Raw genomic sequence first — 13,379 nt, forward strand, 5'->3', positions numbered from 1 at the left:
AGTGTGCCACGCAATCACAGCCCTTAGCGCAAAATAACATACCCAACACACTAGTAGTAGACGACTCTATAGTCAGGCACACTGATGTCCCACTAACTAGGCTGGACAAGGAGAAGGTTACAGTTAGCTGCATGTGGGGTGCCAGGATCTGCCACATAACACAAGCACTCAGGTCACTCCAGAACAAGTACAAATACAACTCTGTCATTGTCCATGTTGGTGTGAATGACCTGAGACGTACCTCCCTGGACTACATGAAAAGAGACATGGAAGAGCTCTCTGATCATGTAGCCCAGGCCGGTATGACCCTGACCCTGAGTAGCATCCTGCCCTCACCAAAAATGAAGCCACAGTATAAAGAAAAAATGATCAATTTCAACAATTGGCTAAGTTTCTGGTGTCATTCGAAGGGGATCCAGTATCTGTCCTCCTGGGATGACATGCTCGACAAGCCACGTTGCTTCGCAAGAGATGGCTTGCACCTGTCACCCTTAGGCTTTTGAATACTGGCCAAGGCTCTTGTCACCCCCATAGTGCCTTTTTTAGGCAAGGCTCAAAAGACAAACCCACCACCATAAATATCACAAGTAACCAAAAACTGAGGGTAATGCTACTCAACGCCAGAAGTCTAAACCTCAAAATGCATGCACTCGAGACTCTCCTCAGTATGGAGAACATCAACATCTGTAGAGTAACAGAAACCTGGTTTAAGGCTCCTAAGAGCACCCCCAGCACTACTAGGCTATAACTCATACCTTACCTTTCGGCCACAGAACCAGGAACGAAACATAAAAGGTGGGGGTGTATCCATATTTATCAAGGATACCCACAACTCTAGGTTAGTGGCGCAGCACAATGCATCAGAGATCATCCATGTGCAACTAACAACAGGCAAAACTGCAATCCAAATTGTAGCTTGCTACAGATCACCCACCACTGCCCAGGAACCCCATTCCGCATTTCTGGAGACACTGGGAAATATGAAGGTCCTACCAAACACCCTAATACTGGGTGATTTCAATTACCCAAACATAAACTGGGAGAACTACTCAAGTACTGACTCCCTTGCCCAACGCTTCCTAGAATTTATAAACTCGAATACCCTGGATCAAGTAGTCATCACCCCCACCAGAGGTCATCACCAACATGGGAGACTGGTGTTCCACACCGGAGGTTAACCCCTCGCTGGTTAGATCAGACCATAGACTAATCACTCTGGATAGCCACATTCCGCCCCCACCCCCAATCAAGGAAACCACCATGAAAAACTTTTCAAAAGCAAACTTCACATTACTTAAGACTGAGGTGGAAAGGTTCACAGCCCCCATGCTAAAGGGCAATGCTGTCCAAACTGCTGAAACTTTTACAAAGGCACTCTATGAGCATCTGCAGGAATGCATGAATCGTGCTATCCCAAGTAAAACCAAGACTCACTCCTCCAAGAAAAGGAAACCAGTCTGGTGGACCCCTTCCATAAACAAGCTATACAACAGAAGGAGGAAACTAGTACAGAAAAGAGTAAAATCCCAAGAAGGAAAGACAACCCTGATAAGTATCAGCAAGAAACTACGATCCCTCATTAAATCATCTAAGGCTAGTTTCGAAAGAAAAGTTGCCAATATCTTCAAGATAACCACAAAGCGTTCTTTAGCTATGTCAAGAACCTAAGTGGAAACTCTCAGATCTGCTCTAAGTTAGTGCAGAATGGCACAAAATACACTGAACCGACTGATATTGCCAACATTCTGGCAGACAGGTTTAGTGCAAACTTCACCCCCCTCTCACCCCCTAAAGGGCCCATAACCATACCAGAAGAATGTAGGGCCCCATCATTCACTGACACACAGGTTAAAACAGCCCTATCCAAAGCCAAAAACACAGCTTCAATGGGACCGGACGGTGTCCCAGGCTGTGTCTTACAAGAGCTCCAAAATGAACTAACCCCTCACCTAAACACACTGTTCAAACTCAGCCTCTCTACAGGCTATGTACCCACAGAGTGGCGCACAGCAACAGTTATCCCGCTCCACAAAGGTGGAGCCACAACAGACCCAGGGAACTATCGCCCTATAAGCCTGACTAGCCTGGTCTGCAAGGCTATGGAACGCATCATCATCATCATCATGGAACTCATTAACAGAGACATTGGGAACCTCCAAACCTTGGACCCTACCCAGTTTGGCTTTGTTAAGGGCAGATCATGCCTCCTAAACCTGGTGGACTTCTTTGAGATGGTTACCAAGGCATTAGACAAGGGAAAGGAGGTCCACACAGCCTACCTAGACCTCACAAAGGCTTTCGACACCATTCCCCATTCTAGTATTATAGACAAGCTCACCAGCTTGAACATAAACCCCTACATCACAAGATGGGTTGCCAACTGCCTCATGGCTAGAACCCACATGGTGAAAGTTGCAGGCTCTACGTCCGACTCTAAACCGGTTACAAGTGGCGTCCCCCAGGGCTCAGTCCTAGGACCCCTCCTGTTTGGTATATACTTCTCAGAGGTACAGGCAAGCATAGGAGGACAATGGCTGACCAAGTTCGCAGATGACTGCAAATTAGGGGCCATAATTGATTCTCCGGCTGATACAGACACCCTCCAGATGGGTCTCACTGAGACGGATACCTGGTGTCAAAATCATGGCCTCAAGCTAAATGCCAAAAAGTGCATAGTCATCCCCTTTGGGGAAAAAAAAGTACCCGCGAACTACCACATAGGTGGTAGTCCCCTAAATGCAGAAAATGTAATAAGGGATCTGGGGACCCAAGTAGATAGTAATCTCTCCTTTGATAATCATATTGCCAAGGTGGTTAGAAAATCCTTCTATGTGGCCCACTTAATCACAAAAGGGTTTGCATCTAGAACAAAACAGGTTATTGTGCCTCTGTACTCATCACTCATTAGACCCATCATAGAACACAATGCCCCATTTGGGATGTACCTTATAAGACACCTGCAACAGCTGGAAGGACCACAGAAGTACCTCACCAAGAGGATTACTGGCCTCAAACAGATGCCCTATGCAGCCCGACTCAAGAAACTCAAGCTGTACTCGGTTGCATACCGCTTACTCAGAGGTGATCTCTGCCTGACATACAAGGCTATGTCCAACCCAGAATTGATGGATATGCTCCACCTAAAAAAAACAAATCCCGGAGAATCACACGCTCTAGAGATATAAACCTCACCACAACAATAAATAGGACATGCTGGAGGGATAGATTCCTATCCCAGAGACTCCCCATGCTTTGGAACAGGATTCCAATATACATCAGGCAGAGCCCCTCGCTAACATTCTTCAAGAGAAACCTTGACAGGTGGATGGGAAACAGAAAATTTACCCCGGGGATCACTGCAGTGGCTCTGCTGGACAGTGGTGCAGGGAACTAATGGCTCTGCTGGACAGAGGCACAGGGAACTAATCTGAGGGGGTGGCGAAAGCCAGCACATTCTGGCTAGGCTTATAAATGCCCTTGGGCAGATAGCCTAGTACTTACCTATGAACCTATGAACCTAAATTCAGGTGCATTTGAGAGGTGTGTTCATATGTACTGCATTTAACTCTTAGCCTTGTGGCCCTAGTTAGGGTTAAAAATTAAAAAGTCAAGTAAGGGCTTAATTCACTTACCCAGGTAAAAAAATACAAGTAAGCAAGTATAAAGTAGCAGTAGATGCAAGGATTTTTGTTTGCTGCAATAGGGAGAAAAGGTTGCTGTGAGGAACTTATATCTATGTTCCTTGTTTCCCCTTTCCACATTTTGTGTGACACAACTGGAAAAGGATTAAATAGGAAAAAGTAAATACTTATTATCGTTCTCTCTTCTCCTTTTAACTTGTGGTTTTGTTACATTATCAGATAGAGCTTTAGTTTTTAGTATGTGTAAACTAACTGCACTGGAACTGTGCTTTGCTTATTTATCTGTGTTTTTTTTTTTTTTTTGTCAAATCTTCTGTAGCTATTGCCAAGGCTAAAACATACAGCAAGTTTATACTGACTGTTGAGTTATAATACACATTACAATATTTACTTTTAATTTTCACTTATTTACTGTTTTTTCTCCCAGATGGGTTAATGCCCATTTTCAGTGTAGGACTAAAAAAAAGTCCTAATAAACATTAATACTTGTGTGTTAAGGTGCATAACAATTGAATAACCACATTAATATATAAAGAGTAAATAATGATCACATATAAATTAGTCTGAGGCAATAGTGCATTAAGAATAAACATGAAATTAAGTAGTTTAATACAGATGTATGACCAGATAAGTTGGTAAATGCAATGCAAAAGCGAGTAGTATGAGAATATGAGAAGTAAAACCTTGCTTGTGTAATGTATATATATTGTGTGTGTGTGTGTGTGTGTGTATTTATTTATATATATATATATATATATATATATATATATATATATATTTATATATGTATATATATATATATATATATATATATGTATATACATATACATACATACATACACACACACACACACACACACACACACACACACACACACACACACACACACATCGACTTCTAAATTTGAAAATTTAAAAACTGCAAATTTCTTATGTTCCAGACGATAACATCAAAGTTTTTGAAATTTTGACATGTAAATAAAAAAACAAATTTTTAAAAAAATCTTTTTTTTAAGTTTTTGCCCCCCTGCATCCCCACACCCCCTGCTAATTAAATATACCAACTCTGAGATCGCACTACAGCAAGGAAAACATTAAATATATTATTCCATGCTGTATGTCAATCACCATTTAAACAGTTTGAAATTTCAAAAACTGCAATCGTATCCTCTTAATCATAAGAAATTTGAAGTTTTGAAACTTCGAAATTTAGAAGAAAACCCATATATATATATATATATATATATATATATATATATATATATATATATATATATGCACACTACTGTATGTACTAAAGACATGTATCTGGAGCATTTCTCCCTGGGCCTCCGCTGACAATTGGCTTCGTTCCAAGTCGGACTTTCCCAGTTAACAAATGTTAAATAAATAAAATATAGATGGGTCTACTTTGAAACATCTAAAACTCATAACATTGAGACCAGAACATTGAAGTTCATAACATCTAACACTACAAATCACAAGAAAATAACAGCCCCTCCACATATAACGACACCAAACTACCAAACACACTTTTTACTACGTTTCTGCAGCGGGGCAAGCCCCCCCCCTGCACCCCCACACCCCCCGTAAATTAAGTATACCAACTCCAAGATCGCACTACAGTGGGAAAAAGTTAATTTCCTAACCCCATTGTATCAAGCCTCCCTGCAGAAACATAGTAAAAAGTGTGTTTGGTAGTTTGGTTTCATTATATGTCATTCTATGTGGAGGGGATGCTATTTTCATGTGATTTGTACTGTTAGATGTTATGGGTTTTAGATGTTTTGGGTTTTAGATGTTCTGGTCTCAGTGTTATGAAATTAGATGTTATGGGTTTTAGATGTTTCAAAGGGGACATATATATATGTAATACTTATTTGCAATGTGATTTCAAATAGTCAGGAGGAAGCTAACAAATGCCAATCCTACAGCAGTAATACATGCAATATGAGTGTGCTGCAAATTTAATGAGTCTTGGGAGAATTACAAAGTATGTGAAAATCTCTGAGCTATGTAAATAGAATGAAAAGAAAGCAGCAACATCTGTGCAGTCAGCAACATGTAGATGAGAGATGCAGGGAAAGAGAGAGAGAGAGGTGAAGAGAGTGCTTGAGTAAAATTATAGACAGTATTGTCTCAATAAGAAGCTGTACTGACATTTTTTATGGCATTGCTTATTTTCTTTTCAAATAAACTACTTATTTTTTGTGTGCAGCCATGTCTTCTGTTTACTGACATTTATTTTCTTTTTAAGTGATGTGCTTATATCGGTGTATGACGCCATGTCTCCTATCATAGTTAAGTAGAGTGTTGTTGTGTGCTCTTATTATATCAATGGTTTAGCATACCTGGTGTATCATCTCCTGTGGGACTTGGTAGAAGGTACTATAGGAAGTGATACTCACTGTATTAGCTTGGAAGCTTTACCTGTAAGAATTATCATAGTCCGGACAAATGAGTCCTGTTTCCCATTGCTAAAACAGCCCAGTCCATTTAAATGTTGTTCATTGCCAGTGCAATGTGCAATCAAACAACTAAATTATCCAAACTGAATAGAGATAAATCTGACCTTGCTAAGAACAACGTTTTCTCATGGCCCAGAGAAACTGCGAATAAATCTATTCACGGGAATTTTGTTTCCAATGGTGTTCCTAATGCAAATATTACTTTAAATGACCGTGCGGTCCGAGCTGCCACTTCCGGTTCTACTTCTGGTTCTTCTACTGACCAGGCTGCCATAATGAAGGTATCTTCGAACGCTGAATGCAGTGATAGTGCTAATCAGGTTGCAGCTTCTGTATCCAATGGTCTCAAGGCTCCTATTAGTACTGGGGAGAAATCAGGACACAATATGAGAACTATACATTCATCGGCACCACAAGTAGCACCGCATACTTCAAATATTTCTACAACTGTGGACTCCTGCTTGCAGGAAGCTAGGAATGATGTGAGTGTTTTTTTAGACAAATCCAAGAAGGGCGATTTCACGCTGAAGACAGCATTACCCTTCAGAACTCGCACAAAGAGCCTTCTGCACAATGGGCAGATATCCAGGATCAACCAAATGGAAGGAACAGTTCAGTCGTCCAAAAGGAGACGCATGTAACTCCAGGTCTGGTTATAAATATTTCCTCCTTTGAACTAAATACTGAAAAACTTAATTTATTAAATAAGGGGCTATCATTTATACCCGCGAGGAAGACTGATCTAACAGAGAAGTTAAAAGATTTAAGGTTATTAGGTAGAAGCCTGTCTCTGAAATGTTTGTTTCCAACAAGTGCAGATAATGTGAATTTTACCTGTAAACAACCCAGTACATTTGTTCCAGCTACCCCAGTACGGGTCCAAAGATTTATTGACACCTGTGAAACTGCCTTTAGAGAAATAAGTGTTTCATCTAGTAACAATCACTCTTTTTGTAATTTGACTATAGAAGAGCATAGAGCCCTGCAAGAACTAAAAAATCTACATTCCTTGGTCATTAAACAAGCTGATAAAGGTGGTGGTATAGTTCTATTAGATAAAGAGCTATATGTTCAGCAAATGGAAAAACTTCTATTAAATACTCATACATATCAATGTATCTCTGAACCTGCTGTTAATGCCAATATTGATAAAGTTTCTTTTTTGCTTTCTGATTTATTAATTACTGGTTTAATTGACGAGCCACTTTTTAAATATTTTAATATTACTAAGCCCACTGTTCCAAGTATCTATGGTCTATCTAAGGTCCACAAGGACCTACTTACACCACCAATGCGGCCTATAGTCTCAGGGGCTGGCTGGTGCACTGAACCCCTCTCTATATATGTTGAGGGCAGCCTACATGGCCTTTTAGAGAACTGTCATACCATATTAAGGGACACTAAGATGTTTCTAGAATGGTTATGCTGAAGATACGGAATTTGTCCTTGTTACTATGGACATAGAATCATTATTTACCAGCATCCCTAATTCTTGGGACGTGGAAATGATGAGAGTTTTTGACAGTTAACAAATGCTATACTAATAATAAGATTCAATTGATCTGCAGCTTACTAGAAATCATCTTAGAAAATAATATTGTCATGTTCCAAGATCAGTTTTTTCTGCAGAAGGTTGGCGTGGCCATGGGGACCCCATGTGCCAACAGTTACGCCAACCTAGCCTTGGTCTGTTGGGAAGAGGTAAATATTCTCTCCGATAAGAATCCCTTTCTAGGATAAGTACTTTGTTATGTACGTTTTGTAGACAATGTCTTTATGCTGTGGAAGGGTTGTGGCTCGGATTTTGCACAGTTTTTACAATATTTGCATACTACAACTGACTTTTTGAGATTTTCTCATCAGATCTCTGCTACTGACATCAGTTTTCTTGATGTCCACATCACTAGGTCTCATTTAAATAATTTAAGTAGTAACATTTATTTTAAACCGACTAGAAAAAGCACACTCTTGCATAAATCCAGCATGCACCCTAGACACATACCTAGGAATGTAATTAAAGGGCAAGTTTTTAGGACATTAAGACTACATGATAAAGATGAGGATGCAGTGACTGCACTCAATAATTTAAAATCTGATTTTTTAGAAAGGGGCTATCAAGGTGCTGATATTGACCAGACTGTTTCTAACGCCTGGCAACTGAGACATACTAGATGTAGACCTTATCTGTATTCTAATAATATCGCTGTTAATACAGGCAATTATATTCCTGCCAGTAATGATTTTAGAGTTGTATTTCAATTTGCCAGTAATATTAATCAGTACACAGATGTTGTGAAGAGATACTGGCATTTGTTACAAGATGTCCCTAGCCTTAATGACATAATTGGTGATATTCCTAGTTTTAGTTTTAGGAACAACAGGTCACTTAAGCAGCATCTCTGTAACAGAGAACCACGCAATACTACATGTATCTCTACCCGTCTGGGTACATTCCCTTGTAGATCTTGTAGTGTTTGCCCTTACATTTATAACAAAAGTACGTATACTCACCCAACAAGGCATTTTAAGTTATGTTCTAATCAATACTCAGATTGTAAGACCACTGATGTTTATTTCTGTTTTTGTCAGCAATGTCCTGCCTTTTATGTAGGCAAAACCAACAGGTTGTTGAAAGACAGAAGTTTAGAGCACATTCGTGACATTAGAAATAATAAGCAATCTAATGCACTTGCCAATCATGTTATGTGTACAGAATGATCCTTCTCATTCTTTTAAATTTTTTGTTTTGCAACATATCTACAGAAGTCTTAGGGGTGGAGACATAGAAAATGTTACAGAGAGTCATGAACAGAAATGGATACTAAAGCTGAATGCTGAAAGATATCCAGGTCTTAATGGCACTACCTCTTTGATTCCATTTTTAAAAGCCAGACGCCTTAAACATTAATTGTTGATATTGTCCATGTAAAGGATTTATGTGTACATTTTAGATGGATGTATATATACTTTTATATATATATATATATATATATATATATATATATATATATGTTTTCCATATTTTATTCATGTCTTATTTTATGTTGGTTTTTATTGCATTTTTCATTGTATTTTTACAATAGAGGTATATGCTTTGCAGTTGCCTATTTAAAGTATGACATTATTAATTAATTATAATTGATGTGATAATTGGCTACTTTTGTACCTATTTAAGCACTGAAATGCATTTTAGTTTTGTTTGATGAAGCAACCACGGTTGCGAAAGCGCTCACCTTTGTTCATCTGTTTTTTATTTTATTAAACGTTATTGTGTGTCACCTTGGTGCACTGTGTTTATATACAATGTCCAAAACCTATTGGAATACAACCATGGAAAGGAGTCTACATAGAAAGAATGATAGGGGCTGCTGTTTTTCTTTATTTTTATTTTTTTTTATTCACGTCTATGTGCAACAGGTTGAAATCTGTGCTGCTGATGCAGTCTTTGAATCTAGCTGTCAATCCATCAATCACTCATTCAGGCACCGGTCATCAAACTCAAGTCCTGATGGAAGGTCAGGTAACTAAGCAACTGTCCTGAATTTTTTACAATGGAATAAGCAAGTCATATCTGCTGACATGTAATTGCAGTTGAAGTAATATTTTTAGTAAATCTTATGACGTTAATCCCCCCCCCCCAAAAAAAAAAAAATTAGATTCCTGACTTATACACAAAAGTTTGTGACATCTGTTAGCATTCTGTGTTATTTTATCTGCAGTACCTCTTTCAGCTTCTCTGGTCTGTGAGACAGTCTGACTCAACATGCCACTGAAGATTTTAGCAGGTTTCTGTTTGTCAGCACCCTGATCTTGATGAACAGGCTTTAGACTGAAAAGGTTACAGCACAGCATGTAGTAGCTTTGCTAAGAAATACACTCACGTCATACATTACACAGCTTGGGTGCAAAACTCAGATCTGTTAATTCAAGATTAAGTAAAATAAGACAAATGTTAATCTTATTGTTATAAATTGTCAAGTATGAGATCAATCTAATTAGTGTAGATTACTGATGTCCTTGCTATTTATCGTACTGTTTGATGCTGCCCACTGTAGAGAAAAAGTCAATAAAGTGGGACAGAATGTCTGGGCCATTCATAAGCACCTTACCCTAAGTCACAACTACAGTGCCTGCACTTTCTGTCAGAGAACCAGAGTGGATGTAGTCTCTTGGTTAAGAAATTAAATAACAGATAAGAGATTTAGAGTGACTTTTAACAAAACACATATTTACCTAAACATTTAACAATGCTGTTATGTTTTAGCAAGGCTGCTTCTAGGCCTAAACTTTTTATTTTATTCTTATAGATCCACAAGGGTCAGTCAAAATGTTTTATGTAAACCTAGAAACGCCAGCCTCATTAGTGTATGATACAATACACCTGTTCTTTGCTTCTTTAGTAATGAGTAGATTTCAAGTAATATCAATAGAAAAAAATGCGGAAATATGATGCATGGTTAGCATAAACTTAAATAAAAACTTTTAATTTCAAGAACAAGTTAGCGCTTTTACCACCACACCAGTGGCATCTTCAGACCATTACAAACAGCAAAAAAGTTAAAAAAAACAGGTATTAAATACATAAAAAAGCAATAAAATTCACCCAATAAAAGTGTTACTCACAATTTCAAATCTCCATAACAAAACATCCCTCTCAGTATGCGTAAAATGCGATGACAGCACGAGGAGCTACTATACTCCTTAAAGGGCTACAGACAACACTGCATATGTATAAGCAAATATGCAAGTTTAAAAACACACAAAAATAATAAATCAACATATATGCATATAGAAGTGTGCAAAAGCAAATGACAACTAAGTCAGAAAGTGCTTGACTAAACTATTAAAACTATTTAGTCAGCCCCCTCCAGTTTAGGACCGGTTTCAGTGAAACAACCCAATTCAGTCCCCAACCCTTTGTCAGCCCGACGTTTCAGGATCCAACGTAGTTCATCACTCTCTGTTTTATTCTCGATATCACCCAATCTAATATTCGTGTGACTGGCTTCCACTACCATAAACTTAAATTCGTGGGGACCACCACTCCAAAACATATCTAGCAAGAGCATTCGTAGTACTATGTGTCCTCATGCGGTACAGGTGCTCCCTGACCTGCTCCCTCAATGTCCGGTTACTTTTTCCAACATAAAATCATTGGCAGCATCCACACTGTGCTAAATACACCAGATTCCTCGTGGAACAATCTGCTCTAACCTTGAACATAAAACTCCTGAGCATGTCAGGAAGGGCAAAGGTATTATCACTCCTAATATACTGACAATAGTTGCGGTAGTTGCATGGGAACATGCCTATATTCCCACTCAACCCATCATTTTCCGTGTCTGAGTAGTATGGCATCCTTTTCAGGGATCTGCGGTTCTTAAAACAGAAGTGTGGTATATTATCAACAACTCTACTTGTCTTCTCATCAGTCAATAAAAGGGGCCAGTGTTTCTCAAACAACTGCTTAACCCTGTTAACATTACTAGTATAAAACATGGGAACCTTCACAACATTCCTTACTACTTAAACCGATGGATCTCTGTCACCATTATACATATGATCCAGCAGAGAAGTACGGCCTAGCTCGTCCATCCCTTATTTATTTATTGACATTTGTTAACCGGCTTTGTCCAGCTGGGCTTGTGGCCCATTTTCAGTGGAGACCCGAGGAGAAAAGCTCCAGTAGTACATTTTAAACAAGCACAATTTTAAACAATATTGATATAATAGCAGTTATAGCAAAAAGATTCACATATGTTGGGTTACATGCATAAAGTTAAAGTTGCATTCAAAAGAAGCTAAGTAACAATTTTACATTGATATAGTTCAATAGGTCAACAATAAACATTTTTTGTTTGTATAAAATTATGCAAATGCATGGTAGACACATCGGAGAGAGAGGTGTAATGAGGTACTAAGTATGGTCCTTTTGAGGGTACATAAAGGGAAGGAAGACTAGGTAGGGTCATGGCAAGGGCAGGTTCTAGAACTGAGAAAATAGGCTTTTAGTTAATTTTTAAAGTGTGAGGTGTGGGAGATTGAACGTAAGTCAAGGGGAAGTTGTTCCAAGCATGGGCAAGGGAGTATTTGTAGAGTAGTTTGCCTACTGACCTTTTTGGGTAGTAGATATCAAGTAATTGTTGGTTAGACGTACAGAGGGTCCGGGATGGGATGTAGATGGAGACTAAGGAAGATAGAGATGGACAGAAGGAGGGTTTATAAAGAATAGAGTGTAGCATATGAAATTGATAAGATAGCAGAAATTGGGGAAGTTCAAGCCATTGAAGAGAGTTTAAAGAAATGCAGTGGTGTGAGTTGTATGGGGAGTTAGTAATGAATCTGGCTATTTTATGGTAAGTCCGTTGGAGTTTGTTTAGACTGGAGGCCTGGATATTGGTAAGAATTGGGGCGGCGTGTAAGAGGGAGGGGAGGAGGAATGCTTGGCCCAGGATAAGTCTAGATTTAGGGGTTAGGAATATTTTGTTCCGATATAGCAGACCTAGTTTCTGGTTTGTTTTTTTTTATACATTGGATTATGTGTAGGTTGAACTTTAGTTCGTCATCGATAATGACCCCTAGGAGTTTTGTGTGGGTGTCAGGTTGGATAGTTGTATTGTTAGAAAATGTAATAAAAAAGGAGGTTTTGTGATGAGAAAGAAAATGGGGAAGGAAAAGTAGGAGTTTGGTCTTTTTGGGATATAGAATCAATAGGTTGTGAAAGAGCCATTGTTCAGTGGATAGTAGGGCCTGTTGGGTCAGAGAGTGTAGTTCAGGAATGTTATTTGAGATGGATATAAGTGTGGAGTCATCGGCATAATGAATAAGGGAGGATTCTTTGCATGAAGTGTAAAGATCATTGGTGAAGATGTTAAACAAAAGGAGTCCCAAGATGGAGCCTTGGGAACATCAGTGGAGATGGGAAGGAAAGATGAGGAGGTTGAGAGTCATTTGACAGATTGTTCCCTACCAGATAGGTAACTATTAAACCAGGCAAGTGTGTAAGGGGGATATGTGGAGATTTGCGAGTTTGGATAGTAGTAGAGGATGAGAGACAGTATCAAAGGCTTTGGAGAGATCTAGAAAGAGACAGGAAGTGAGTTTATTGTTGTCTAGGGTCTCTGCAATGATATGAGTGAAGGAGAGGAGGGCAGTGGTGGTGCTGTGGTGAGGATGAAATCCATGTTGGGTAGGGGTAAGTAAGTGGTGTGTGAGGAGGTAATTGAGAAGCTGTGAGTGAATACATTTTTCTAATATCTTGGAGAGGGGG

The 13,379-nt window shown here is 39.0% G+C and overlaps 1 protein-coding gene across 1 annotated transcript in view; it reads left to right on the forward strand.

Annotated features, from left to right (window-relative positions):
- Positions 1–13,379, forward strand: part of LOC122809455 (zinc finger protein 2-like) — a 277,160-nt gene that overhangs the window by 73,951 nt on the left and 189,830 nt on the right. The window lies entirely within an intron of this gene.

Source organism: Protopterus annectens, chromosome 1.part1 (assembly GCF_019279795.1).
Source record: "Protopterus annectens isolate FY-2018-M chromosome 1.part1, PAN1.0, whole genome shotgun sequence".
Taxonomy (NCBI): Eukaryota; Metazoa; Chordata; order Ceratodontiformes; family Protopteridae; genus Protopterus; species Protopterus annectens.